Source organism: Thunnus thynnus, chromosome 24 (assembly GCF_963924715.1).
Source record: "Thunnus thynnus chromosome 24, fThuThy2.1, whole genome shotgun sequence".
Lineage (NCBI taxonomy): Eukaryota > Metazoa > Chordata > Actinopteri > Scombriformes > Scombridae > Thunnus > Thunnus thynnus.
Genome location: NC_089540.1, coordinates 14,179,315 through 14,194,029, shown reverse-complemented (window position 1 = coordinate 14,194,029; position 14,715 = coordinate 14,179,315). Strand labels below are relative to the sequence as shown.

The following is a 14,715-nucleotide window of genomic DNA, read 5'->3' as shown; positions in this document are numbered from 1 at the left end:
AGGTTACGGCCACAAGTTAGCCAGGCCCAGCATTCTGCCCTCTGCATAGCTGGAGGGTCAGTGTCATGGCTCTTGGCATAAATAGCACAAAAGGGCCAAAGCACAGTGTATGGAGAGAGCATGGACTGTGTGTTTCCCGGTGATGTTTCAGCTGACTGCACAGACAGTGGTTAAGAAGCTACTTCAATGGAAAATGAAGTTTCTCATGTTTAAAAAGCAACACATTTCAAGACTTTTACTTCTCAGGTAACATAAGACTCAAATGAACTGGACAGTAAAGGTTCAGCCAAACCGAAGCTCTCCTTATTGACACTCAACTCCATATTCAGTCATCCCCCATACCTCATTTCACCTTTGATGGCCAGGACATCCCCTTTCCTCCTCAGTCACTAATCTGGGTGGTTTGACCCTCAGCTGACTTTTGATGACCACATAAGACATCTAAACAAAAGCTCTTTCTACCATATCGAAAACATCTCTAAACTCTACTTCTCTCTAACCCTGTCAGATGCAGAGAATCTTGTCCATGCCTTTAAATCCTCAAGACCGGACTACTGCAATGTGTTCTTCACAGGGATCCCTGGCAGGAGCCTCTAGAAGCTCCAGTACACAGAATAGCGCTTCCAGGATCCTGATGAGTGCAAAAACACGAACATATAACACCAATTCTGTTTTCATTGCACTGGCTCCCTGTCTCCTTCAGGATTGACTACAAAGTCCTGCTACTCACAGACAAATCCATCAATGGACATGGGCCTTCCTACCTACAGGAACTGATCATACCACAAACCTCCACCTGCACCCTCAGATCCTCCGGGCCCCCAGTACTAAGCTCAGCACCATGGGGGATTGAGCCTTGTGCTTTGTGCTTGTGGAACAGCCTTCCTAACCATCTGAGGGCAGTACAGACCTTAGACTCTTTAAAAAAAAAAAAGGCCTAAAAACCTTAATATTCAGGAAGGCTTTTTTTAAAATCCTAACTCATATGACTATTTTATTTATTTTTCCCTCTGTGAGTTTCACTATGAATGAAATGTGCAGCACAAATTAAGTGTATTATTATTATTATTTTTTACCATAGAGAATGATTCTCTCTCTCTGTTTTTCATTTGATAGGCAGCAACAGAGGATGTGCTTGCTTAATTAAGAGGCAAACACATGCATGGCAAGCCTTTATCCATGCACAGATGTAAAAGGTAAGCACACACACACACACACTCATGCACACAGCTCTCACTCCACTTTGAGCACACTCTTCCTTCCCGGTAAAAGAAACAATCCATCCGCTAAGCCGTATACCCAACGGCAGCTCACAAGTGCACTCAATGCCCCGATTCCAATTTGGAGCCGCTTCTGCACACAAAGAGACTCTGCTTATGATACATGTTGGCCTCGCTGACTGTGGAGATCTAATATCCACTTTGAGTCATCATCTGTGGAGGGTAAAACAGCAGCCGTTTTCTTTCTATTTGGCTGCAGGTACGTTGAAGTGCATTAAATTCCCATTAGGGGGCCTTAGGTCTGTGTTTTCACCCGTGGTAGCTGACTAATGGGAGAACCAGGCCGGGATGAATCCGTCATGGTTTAGCTGCACCAATGGTGGCCATAGCTCGGCCCTGGTGAATGCAGCCACAATAGGGTCTCTGCTTTGCTCAAAGACCGCTATTGATCTGTGAGTGGCTGGGAATCAGAGGAACGTGAAGGGAATCATAAGGCTGGCAGTTAACTCCCTGCCTTAGCACCCCATAACTTCTCCCCCGCAGAGAGAAGGACCCCTGCTAGTAGCCCAGGCTCTAGCCGAGGACCCCTCTTATTGTAATGTGCTATAAGGGTCATTCTTTAATCAGAATCTGTGGATAGCCATAGTACCTGAAGAGGGCTTATGGTGTTAATTGGAGCTATTGCTTAATTTACTTGAAACCACCACCTCACATGGCATATTTATTGCTCAACATATAAGGATCTTCACTTATTGATGCAAGGATCCATTACAGCAGTTCACAAAACTCCCCATAAAGCCAACATTTTCACAAATACATCAAGGTAGCATTCTAGGCAAGATGGACAAAAACTGTTTGCCCTCCTGTCTTAAAACACCTGACGCCTGATTGAAGTTCCCACCTATATTGACAACAGCGCAACTACATTAACAATTTTGCATTGACCTCTAACTTAGAAATGACTTCTACAGTATACTGTAAGATTGTCCTCTCATGAGAGGAAATGACAATGTCAGATTTCAACATAGGAAATTGATGTTTGCTTGCTAATCCTTAAATTTCATGAAATCATGTTTTAATACTCAGCAACAGCAACTTAGACCATACTTATAGCATATTAAGACCCCTGTGAGTATGTTTTATGTAATTACAGTGTCATTCAAATTACTCTGATGGCAAATCCTACATACTGCTTAGTGGCTACCAAATTAAAATGGTACATTGTATATAAAAGCACATTTGGAGAACCAAAGGAAAGTGGTAGGGACAACAGGAAGTATTCAAATTTCATTAATATCAACTAACTTAATATTGTCAAAAAAGCCTATACTCTCAATAATAATAATAAATAATATTAAATATTATTTATTATTTATTATTATCATATGATTATTATTATTATTTTACAAATTTTTCACTTGGGATGTGCTTTAATCATCCAGCAAGCAAGTAAGTTTGGCAGCAAAGGGGACAGGCAACATGTAACAGGTAAATCTCATTTTCTTTAAGTAAACAGTGACCAGCCAGAAATTAAATGTTTCCCCCACAAAGCTAAGCAGAAGAGTAAAAAGTCACATAAAAATGACTGATTATACAGGAATAAACTGCCTATCATTTGACAGAAAAGGCTTCCTTTTTGTTTATGTAAAATCCAAACCTTCCCTGAATCCATTTTTAGAACATTCTAATGTGTTTTTATTCAGCTGCAAAAGCTTCAACAAAAACTGATACATATATTATTTAAAAATAGGTATTTCATTTGCTAATCACTTGTTTTCACCTACCAAATATCATTATGTGCTGAGGAGTAGCAGCGCTGCAAGAGCCCAACTCTGTGGGAGGTTTTCTGTCTTTATGAGCACCAACTCACCCAATTATGCATTTTTCAAGCAGGCTGACCAAACACATATCACAGCATGAGAAAACAGTGATGTTACAGCAACACAGAACTACTCATTAACGGAGCATCTCACAACAGCCTGCTTACCCCACTCTGTCTTTCTTTTTTTTTTTTTTAAATTCACATCATGTGTCTCACTTTGTGCTATTCTTGCTTAGCACGTTCATGTCCAACTTGACCCCTTCATTAATAATGAGCGAGGATAAGGTGTGGCCCTGTCTTTCACGTGCTGATGTCTGCGTGTGTGTGTGTGTGTGTTCCTAACTGGTTTCTTGAAATGCAGAAATAGATCCCCAGGATGTCCACCGACTCAAACAGAAAATGGAGGTCTGGCACAGTCAGGAGAACATGTAAAAGGGTCAGAATGAGCTTCACATTCGGCAGTGTTCTTTTAAAGAGGCTCAAAATTGTGCAAAAAGAACATTATCAAAAGGTTATAGGTGAAAAAAAGACTTACATTACATTAAAAGGAATAGTTTAAAATTTTAGGAAATATACTTATTTGGACAGAGCAAGGCAAGCAGTTTCCCCATTTCCAGTCTTTATGCTAAGCTAAGCTAATTTTCTGCTGGGTGTAGCTTCATATTTACTGTACATATGTAAGAGTGGTATATCAATTTCCTCATCTAACTCTCAGCAAGAAGCATGTTTTCTAAAATGTCAAGACTATTGCTTTAAAATGTAATGAATTTAAAGTTGTGAACACAACACTGTCATCTCATCACCTTTCCAGTTGCTATGTTGAACTTGTTAGCAAACAGTTGCTTATTTACACATCCAGCAGTTACAGAGCGACATAATCATTCATTTAGAGTCGTGTTTCTGTCCACCTGGTGAATGTTAGTCTGTAACTCTCCATTAGCTCTGTCTGTACCAACTCCTGAGGGAAATATCTGGCTCTTTATCTGCTAAATGCTCCACTATGTTCACCAGCTAGTTGTTGTGTCTGTTTGTCATTTGGTGCTGAGCAGGTAGTGTATAGTGGGTTTTTTAAAGCCTTTTCTCTGAAAACAGCTGCCTCTTTAGGCTGAAAACGACGCTGTGCAAGTGAACAAAAACATTAAAGTTGCAGCTGGACAGCTAAACAATGAGCTGAAAATCACTATAAAGCTCCATAAAGCCGAGGAGAGCTGCAGAGTCAAATGATAATTCTCTGCAGGTTCTCTAACATTACACATTGTCATTTGATACAGTGTTATATTAAAAATGTGATTATAGCTGCTATATCCAATTCTATATAGTCGTGTAAAGACCAAACACTGAAAACTGAAATCAGAAGTTTAGCCAGTTTGAGTCTATCAACTCTAACAGCTGATCATTTCTAATTTTAGTATCAACTTGTGTCATTAGGGATTATGTGGCTAAATACTGTACATACAAAGAACATTTTAAGTTTGCAGAGTATGATCACCAAGGGGATTATAGCCCACACTCAACCGTCTCTCTACTCGTTTCTTTTGTCCAGACATAGCAGTTGGATATCCCTCCTCCCATGTTTGAACACAGCCAGTGAAGTGGCGGTGAGAGAGATGCATACTGATACAAAGGCAACTCGACCTCGAGGAGCCTTATCTCTGCTGTCAGCCGGAGCCATTGTCCAAGGATATACTTCACTGAGAGGCAGCATGTGTGACGTACTGTATATATCACAGAAAAGCTCTGCAAACACAGGCAAAGATTCATGCTTCCCAAAAAATATTCAGGTGGAAAAATTTTCACCTTCTTGCAAAAGACGCTGATTAAAAGTCTTTGTTCCAAAGATTGTTACTTAGTTTGTTCAATGGGTTTTTCACGTTGTCCACTCGCATATTTCGGACGGGATTCAGGCTCGAATATGTATGGATGTATTTGTGAAGTTTCCATTTCAACTACAGAACGGGAAAAATAAGTGAAATCCTGCTACTATTGTTTGTTAACGTAGCTTACCGAGCTGCCTGAAGTCTGTTGAGGAGCAGCTTCGGGGAGCTAACCAATCAGAACTGAGTGAGCTCATCGGGAGGGGGGCCTTAAAAAGACAGGGGCTAAAACATTTTTTGAACTGTAAGACATGCAAAGATATTCCAGCCCCAGAATATAAATGTGCATGTGCATGATATGTGCCCTTTAAGAGGTTTGAGAGTGAAGTGAGCTGTAGTCATGAAATGTATCATTAAGTTTGACTGATAGAAACTTAGAAAGTTTTTTTCAACAAATTGCCCATACACAGAGCAGCACCAGCCTGTCAAAATTCATAGATCTCATGCGAGTACTCACTGTCAGCAGTTAGCCTTCTCTCTTATTTCTAATTGCTTTTACTTTCCTTTCTGGGGTTTCATGGAATCATTTTCAGCAATCAAATCAAACCAATTTCTACTTGGTTGGAAAGGGGGGGGGGGGGGGGGGGGGAAGGTGTCACGGGAGGACACCTTCCACTATGCCATTATCCCTCGGACCTTGGAGTTTCCTTTTAGTAACATGCATTTATGGTACATGGATGCATACTAGTGGAGAGGAGGAGGAGGAGAGAGGAGCTCAGTGCATCATGGGAAGTCGTCCGGAAGTCTAGGCCTATACCAGCATAACTAAGGGCTGGTCCAAAGCGAGCCTGGCTGGCCCTAACTATAAGCTTTATCAAAAAGGAAAGTTTTAAGCCTACTCTTAAACGTAAAGAGGGTGTCTGCCCCCCGGACCAAATCTGGAAGATGGTTCCACAGGAGACACATTCATTCTACTTTTGGAGACTGTAGGAACCACAGGTAAGTCTGCATTCTGGGGGCGCAGTGTTCCAGTGGGGTAATAGGGTACTATGAGCTCTTTAAGATATGACTGTCCCTGACCATTAAGGGCTTTGTAGGTGAGGAGAAGGATTTTAAAAATTCTACTCTGGATTTTACAGGAAGCCAATGTAGCGAAGCTAAAATGGGAGAAATATGATCTCTATCTAAGCTTCCAGCACTTGGTATTCCCAGGCGATCTCCAATCCAAGTACTAACCAGGCCCGACCCTGCTTAGCTTTCGAGATCAGATGAGATCTTGCATGCTCAGGGTGGTATGGCTGTAAGGTATTAAGTGTATTTTCCTTGTATGTGTTCACATGTTTGGTCAATAAAGCTGATTCTGATAGAACACAAGGTTGTAGCCCTAACAGCAGACAATGCTTCATATATGGATGTTGCTGCAAAGAAGCTACAAATTCTAAAACATTGATGCTTCACACACATCGTCAACCTGGCAGCACAGAAAATCTAAACAATCAGCACAGTTTCAAGGTGGGCACCAAGATTAGTGTCACCATTCTGACCAAATGTGAAATATGGTCACAACAGAACAGTGGCCAAAACAGTGTTTTTGCAGAACATTATGATGTCACAGTGAAGCTGACCCTTGACCTTTTGGATATGAAATGTCATCACTTCATCATTTTATCCTATAAGACATTTATGTGAAACTTTGTCATAATTAGCATATGAATTCTTGAGTTATGACCAAAAACATGTTTTGTGAGGTCACAGCGACCTTGATCTTTCTATTCTAACCAGTTCATCCTTGAGTCCAAGTGGACATTTGTGCCAAATTTGAAGAAATTCCCTCAAGGCGCTCCTGAGATATCACATTCATATGGACGTACATACGGATGTACAGGTGAACGGACAGACAACCCGAAAAAAACATAATGCTGTCGCCAGCACGGAGGCATAAAAAGGAAAGTATTTGCCAGTAAAGACAAAAAAAACTCAGATTGTTGCCAAAGAGGAACATAAATTTTTAAAGATTTCTCTGATGTAATCTGGAACAAGTTGCTGCCAGCACAAACACACAGCAAGACAAATAAAGAAGTCAAAATAACAAATATCTGCAGGTCTTTCTCAAGGTCTAATCTCCTTTTGGAGAGCACTGGCCCTAGTTACTTAATCGAGGCCATTTTAGGACATTTTCCCCCCCAAATTTAAAAGACTTTACTTTTTCTTCTTTCAAAAACTTTTTTCATATGAGGCTCAGAGAGGCTTCACTAACTTAAACCCACTATGCTTTAGAGCTCAACAATAAAGTCCAGCACCACAGAACCACCTTCCACCAGACCTGCTCCCAGACGATACTCAATTCAATTTAAACACTGCAATTTTTCCCAAACTCAACACTATCATCCTTACAGATGTTTTGAAAGCAGAAATTGTTGGACTCAAAGAGGCTACAAATGCTGCATTCACACATTTTAGATACACATCTGAAATTATCTCATAAGTTTTAATAGCAAAAAATCTGCATGGACTCAAACTGGTAATTCCAATTTGAAGGGCATTTATACAAAAATCACCTACACCTACAGTCAATGATATCATGGAGAAAGCTCAGGCATAACAATGAAAATTAAATAATTGACTTAACTGGTATGTGAGGAGATATCTCAATACTGCCAGATTGTGAGTGCGTGTCCATAAGTATGTGGACATGCAAATATTATAACCACACGTGACTAGCGTGATGTTTGCTAATTCCAAAACCATTTTTATGCACCTATAACAAGCTCCACACCCCGCAACAAGTCAATATCTTCCACATCAACTTTGGAAAACCATTTCTCTATGGACTTCACTTTGTGTGTTTGGGTAATTGTCATGTTGAAACAGCAGAGAGTCTCCCGCAAACTGTTGCTGATTGTTGTTGATTTCGGGGCCTAGTAAAAACAGCACTTCATCAAAAGCTCACAAAAGTATGTGGACAAATACTTTTGGCCATACAGTATATCAGAAATCTCTGTGGGAACTTTTTTTTTTATCTTTGTGGTGTTTAAGAGGCTCAGTTTTTGTTAAGTTTGTGTGATGAACAATGGTGGCCAAATTACACGGCCTACTTGTTGCTGAATAAAGTTATCACATTACTGCCTCACATTTAGGCAATAGCAGTATTGTTGCATTAGGATATATTATACATAATAGAACTAGATTACATGATGTTTTTGTTATTTTGTTCACCAGTAAAATGTGTTCCTCAGAATTTTCTTGTGCAGTTGCACCTGCAAAGACAAGAAAACAAGAAGGAAAGTATCCATGCAGGCACTGAATACCTATAGTTACACACACACACACATACATAGCCCACCACCACCCACCTCCCACCTCCCACACATACAGTGAATAAAAAAGAAAATCAGCCACTCGTCTACCTGAGCATGCCAGGGCACGAAATTACTTTTTCTTTTAGGGATGAAACTCAATGCGAAGCACATTGACAATGGCTGTCATCTTCTGTTGAATTAAAGTGATTTAAAATGACCCCCACCCCTGGTCACTCCCCCCCCCCCCCCCCCCGAGATAGAAACACCATTCCTTCATCACTTCTGTAAAAATCGCTAAAGACTTCATTGTGTTTCCATGACAATCAATGAACAGGGGTATCAGCTGTCTGTAATTTTGTCTCATGTATCCAGTCCATCTCTTTTGTGTATCTACATTCTTTTCAAAGGGATGTTAATGGGACTTGTAATTGTACGTTTGGCAGTTATCATAACAAGACCGCTCTCATTGTGTGCATTCATCTGTGAAGAGCAACGCAATTAGGTGCATTAAAAGCAAAAAAAAAAAAAAAAAAAAAAAGCTCTTGTGTTAATGATCTAAATGCATATCCCTAGAAGAAAAATAATATTTGACATATTTGGGCAAAATTCCAAATTAGCAAAATTAGCCAAAAATCAGATAAAAGCGTGCTGAAAGGGTTTGTAAGATTCGTATTATATTGAAAGAATGTGTTCTTTTCAGTGTTGATTGTAAAATTACTTTCACTTTCTGTCCTCTGCTCCAAAAATATTTTCACTTACATGCTGATTTCAAGTACTCACTACGCACTCAGTGAATTTTCATTTATTTCCTCCACCCCAAAATAATTTCTCTCAGAAAGACAGGAAGGTACTGCTGTGTCTTTTTGTTCTTTCTTTCTGATGGGCCTCCCTCTCTATGATTGCACTCAATAATGGCTGGTTAGCGGGCAGGCTTCGGGCCCACAGTGGGTCAGTGATTATCACATCTCACGCTGGGTCTGCTGATGGAGGGAGAAACCCCTCCTCTCCCAACCCCCCTCACCTTGCTCGCCCTCAGCCTACCACCCCGCTCTGCCCGCCCCACCGTAATCCCAACTGCGGCTCCACACTGATTATCCCACGCTGAGTCACCGGCAGCGGGGACACCATCCCGTTGGCTGCGGCCTTGGCGTCAGGTGGAGAGGACAGCGTGAAGAATAGCTCTACCTGGTTACGTTTTTGTGCTCGTGTTGAGTGTTTTGAAGCGGGGGTGTGCTTCTGAAGCTCTGTCCCTGATTACACTCCGATATGGCTTCCATGTCGGGAAAGTAGTTTGGTTTGGCTTGCAGACACGGCTTCACATGGGAAAGAGAGAGACTGAAATAGAGATATGGTGTTCAGCAGATGCACCAATCAGAGAAAGGTTAAAGGAGATGTGCGTGATGTTTGGAGTGGGCACAAGGAGGCACAATTCAGAAAATGGCAAATTGGAGCTTAAAGTGGGCTCCACATAAGTACGGCAAATTGTAGGCAGAACATTTTTTATCTAATTCAAGCACTGACTGCAAATAATGCCCTCAGCAGGAGCCTTTTTATGGCAATTCAAAGCATGAACCTACTCTTTATACAGTCAAATATTAGAGATATAATCAAATATGCGGGTGAAAATTAAAGCCTCATTACATTTCATTCCACAAAAAGTGAGAAACAAGTATTTAAATTATTAACTTGCTCTTATTAATAGCAGAATGATGGCTGGGAGTGTTTGCCCACAATTCACTCACTTCATTGCTTTTCTGCTTTTTTGAGCTGATGAATATTTTAGGGCATGAATAGGGTTTTAATTACACATAACAATCTAGTTTTTGGAGTGAAAGGCAAGTGAGGTAAATGGAAAATGTGCGTATGAACCAGAGACAAGGCTCAAAGTGCCCTACACAGCACTTACCTGTTAAGCCTTTGACATGCAATATCCTTGTGTCTGTTGTCAATGACATTAGTGTACTCACTGTCTCAGTGGCTGTATACTCTCATTTCATAACATTGTATTGCAAATATAATGACATAGAAGCTCTACAGTTCCCTACTTACACCTAGTTAACCATCAATCCATCCCCCTACACATCCATTCCCCTCTTTCATTCAGTGTAGTGCCTCCTCGGGTACCTCCTCAACATCATGAAAGGATGTTGATATTCTATTTTGTTCTTATTGTTAACAAATCCCATAAAAAGGGCCAAAATTAACAAGTGTGTGTGTGTATCCAAAGCCTGATACAGCTTATTCCTCTGTGCCAGAGGGCTCTGTGAATGTGTAAAATTAAAAACACATCATTGATATGTTTCTTCATTACGATGAACACAGCCATTGGAGTTTAATTTAAATAAATCCCACATACATCCTCCTGTGCTGTAAATACTCACTAGCACACTACATGTGTATTATTCTGCAGCTGAAAATAGTCCCAATGAGTGCGCAATTCACTCCTGTTTGAATAATGTTTGCTAAAAGCTTCAGTGCCCAGCTGTTTCAGAAAATTACCTAGACTTTCGTAAAAATGAGTCTATTTATTTGTGAGACATTTTTAAAGATTTATGTTGTGGCGGGGTCCTTGCTAATGTTATTTCCAGTGAAGTTATTTATTCATCACAGATAATCTGTTAATGTTTTGTGGTCATTCAAGAAAGTATTTCTTATCTGTCTAGAAGAATATATTCATTATTGTAGTGGTTCTGAACTGAATGACTTCATTTGTACTTTGCACCTTCTAATTCTTATCTTTTTGTCCCCACTATGACCACAACATAAATAAACCTCCAGGTTACGTTGTGTCATAATTAAGTCTAAAATTCAGCCAGCATAAAACGACCTATAGTTACGTTTACGCCATCTAGCGGCAGGAGAAATGCACTCCAGAACGACCCATAGGACCTTAATATGCCACTTTCCAAAACTGTCACAATCACAGTTTGACTTAAAATGATCACTTGGTGGTTTATACTGCCTTGTTGTCATGGCAACGCTAAACACCACAACATAACGTTCAAAAAAAAAAAAAAGTCCCGACTTGCAGTTGGAAACATGACACTTGCGGTTGGAAGTGAATAATGGTCTCCTGCAGCAAAGTCCCCATTTGCCATAATATAAATAAAAATAAATAATATAAATACATTTGCCATCTAACTATCTAGCCATCCACCCAAACTGCCTCCTCCTAATAAGACAAAATCATCTTCATCATCAAGTCTTCTTATATTGATGTCATCTGAACTGCGTTCTCTCGTCACTCACTGCTAGATGGCGCTAACGTAACTATAGGTCGTTTTTGCCAGCCTGAATTTTAGATCTATACTATTGTTTTTCTTGTGAGGATGGGCTGTGTTTTTCTATTTAAATTGAGGCAATACCAAACTGTCCACCCTATTAAAGATGCAGAAAGCAACATCACACTTTGCAAGAATAACTAGAGACAGTGTGCTCACTCTGCCTCTTAGGAGACAATTCTTACAGTGCTCTCAAGTTTCTCTTCCTGTGGGGTAAGAAGAGTAAATGCGAGAATTTAATTTGGGCAAATAAATCTGCAACCTTTGGCTGACAAAATGCCTGTCCCTAAATACAGCTCTTATCTAGTGCAGCTGAAGAGAAAAGGACAAAAGAAAAAACAAAATAAAGTGAGTTAATTCAGTCAGCCAGACCCACAGGCTGCGGGCTTCTCCCTGTGGCTGTGACACCAGTATTAGGCAGACAGAGTGGAGGCTTGCCGCCCCACTGGGCCCATATGACAGGGCTCTAACTCCTCTATCCCATTCCAGGCAGGCCCTACTGTTAGGCAGCCTAATTGAATCCAAGCACTGAGAGCACAAGGCCCTATACATTAGAGTTTTGTCAGCAAGGCCTGGGATAGTGGCTGAGCTGCTTCACTGCTTCATAATAGGGCTGTTACCTATACCGGCCACATACAGTATAGATGTGTGTGCATGCATGTGTGGAAGTGCACGTTTGTTCGCACACAAGCATGAAAAAGACTTATGAATGCCCATACATGAGCTTCAGTGAAAAATATGCTTACACATGGACACACACACACACACCATTTTCATCTCCTTTTATTCCATCTTCAACAGTCATTTTTTCTCTCTCCATCCACTCTATTCCATCTCGTCTCTATTTCACCTTATTGCTCCCTCTCACTGCGTGGATCCACGCTGTTCTTTGCCACACGCACACACACACACACGCAGAGCAAGGCATAGTTTTGATTCTGCTGAAAGGGTTACGTCTTATTTTCTTCTCTATTACACTTTTCAAAGGCAGGTCCAATCATTGTTGCTTAGGCGCAGACGCCTGCGGGTGATTTCACTTCAAAACCCGTGGAAGTGGCATTTTCCAGACTCGCACCGAGGGGTCTGAGGGGTATTTTAGAGTGCAGAGGCATGTATTTAAATTAGACATGGCTTTTAATTATTTTGTCGCAGTGTAATTTCCTTGCTGAGGGCAGTCAATTCCTTGCTGAGGTTGCATTTCCATAATTCCCCAGCATCTCCAAGACGGCACAGTTTCAAAGTCCTCCGATGATTCGTCGCATATATTAATTGAAACTGAAATGTCAGCTTTAAATGGTCCCACCTGTGTTCCCTTGAGATGTAAACCACAGCATCCCCCTATTTATATTAACTTTAAATCCAAATAACGTTAAATCATAAACATCCAATAAACATAAAAACAGGTGAAAACCAAGCTGGATTTGAGGAAATCCTGCCAAGACCGGTGAACCATCAAGATGTAAAGAGGTCAGCCAGTGGTTAAGTAATGCGCAGTGACTTTACTATTGTGTTCTCTTCAAGGAGGTGTAGCCTAGAGGTATTTCCTACCTCCTGTCCTCTGGGGGCTAAAGAGAAGCATGTGTTCATTGTAGGAATCTGAATAGGGAAGGTAGAAGCCCCAGGGTCCTCCTTAATCCTCCTCCATTGATTTCAGATGCTCTTCTACTTATCTCTCCTCCCCAGTTAAGGAAAAGACATTATTAGCCATGCTCACAAGCAATGACTCCAAATTAAGACAGCTTCAAAAATAAATAAATAAATGGAAGCCAGTCAGAAAAAGTCGATGGTGCTCGGTGAGTTTCTCAAGTGAAGGTTGGTGGCTTACACGATTTTACAGGAAAAGGAGAAAAAATCTTGACATAACATGAGGACTACCATTGGTCCTGAGCATGAGCAATTTAAGGCAGTTAAAGTTTCTGGCTGGTTAAATCAAGCACCCCCCTCCAGTGGCTCAAATGTAGGACATCCATTTTCAGAGCCATATATTTTTTGGCCCAGTTTGAGCCTTTACCTCATCATTTTCTGTGAATCACAAGCCCGGCCAAGCGTGCTGGCAGTAAACTACACCTTTAAAATGGAGGAGAAAGAGCCAGCGAGATGTTGGCTAATGGGGCATGTGCATAAGTAGAAGGTAAAAATGACAACAAAGAAAGGCGCTGACTTTCAGTTGCAAGACATCTTTTGAAAAAGAAATGGAATAGATTTAATAATAACATGCTGGAAGATGTTCACTAAACAATTTCTGGACTGAAAGATATATTTTCCTCTACCAATACAAAGCTTAAATTAGACCTATATAACTATATATTATATAAGTATACACTTACATTTCTGAATGCATTTTGCTTCATACTAGAGCTGCTGATTCTGTCTCAATAGATTCAATTCATTGTAAAAAAAAGGCTCAAAGATCAGACTTGCTGAGGGCTGGAACTGTAGGAACTAATTAACTAACTGAGGAATATGTTGACAAAAGAGGTTCAGGGAAGATGAGCACAGTGAAAAAAAAGTTAATTACAGTGCTTCCTCAGAAAACAAATACCACAATGCATATATGAACTATTGATTGTTCCAGACTTTTTTTGAGTCGTGACCCCTTGTCACTGGTTGTATACAAAGACTGATTTTTATCCTTCTGTTATATGAATAGTTTTCAGAAAAATAAAATTACATTTAAAAATTAAATTACTATCCAAACTCATTTTCTGCAAATGCTATTTAATTATACAATGATCTTTTTAAAGATGACAAGGATCATGCTGTCCACTTGAAAACAACTTCATAAACTGCTTTCAAGTTGTATAAAAAGATTAATTTCAGTTCCTCTTTGGTTTCAGTAAGACAAAAGATCCGCTTAATCATGCAGTGGTGAGCCTTACTGAGCAACTATGTTTGAATAATATTAACTAAACATCTATCAGTAGCACACACAGTATGCTCTTCTGTCTGTGTTGTACCTTCTGGACCTGATCTGGTCTTGAATTTTGTGTAATTTTAACAGTAAGACTCAAGCATCAAACAGCAGACTTAAACAGAGTCAGTGTGAACAGTTTCCACTCACTCATCATTCTGCTGACAAAAGGGAATATCTGCTAATGCCTTTCCCCTCCACAGTCTACCAATCTATTGCAGAGTGTATAGGGATGTGTGTTGAAACAGATCAATTTGGCTGAGAGATTTCACCTTCTGATTGGATCCAATAGACTGCACAGACTTTGAGCTGCATTTTAATGCGAGTCCGTTTTGACTGTCGTCAGTTGTGCTCTCACTGTGGTAGCT

The 14,715-nt window shown here is 40.3% G+C and overlaps 1 protein-coding gene, 1 long non-coding RNA gene and 1 pseudogene across 2 annotated transcripts in view; 1 reads left to right on the top strand and 2 right to left on the bottom strand.

Annotated features, from left to right (window-relative positions):
• Positions 1 to 14,715, bottom strand: part of lancl1 (LanC antibiotic synthetase component C-like 1 (bacterial)) — a 53,659-nt gene that overhangs the window by 25,029 nt on the left and 13,915 nt on the right. The gene's annotated exons all lie outside the window — the stretch shown is intronic.
• Positions 3,070 to 4,879, top strand: LOC137177340 (uncharacterized). Its single transcript, XR_010926075.1, has 2 exons — positions 3,070 to 3,553; positions 4,586 to 4,879. It is a non-coding gene; the product is annotated as an uncharacterized lncRNA (long non-coding RNA).
• LOC137178141 (5S ribosomal RNA) lies at positions 6,044 to 6,162 on the bottom strand (annotated as a pseudogene).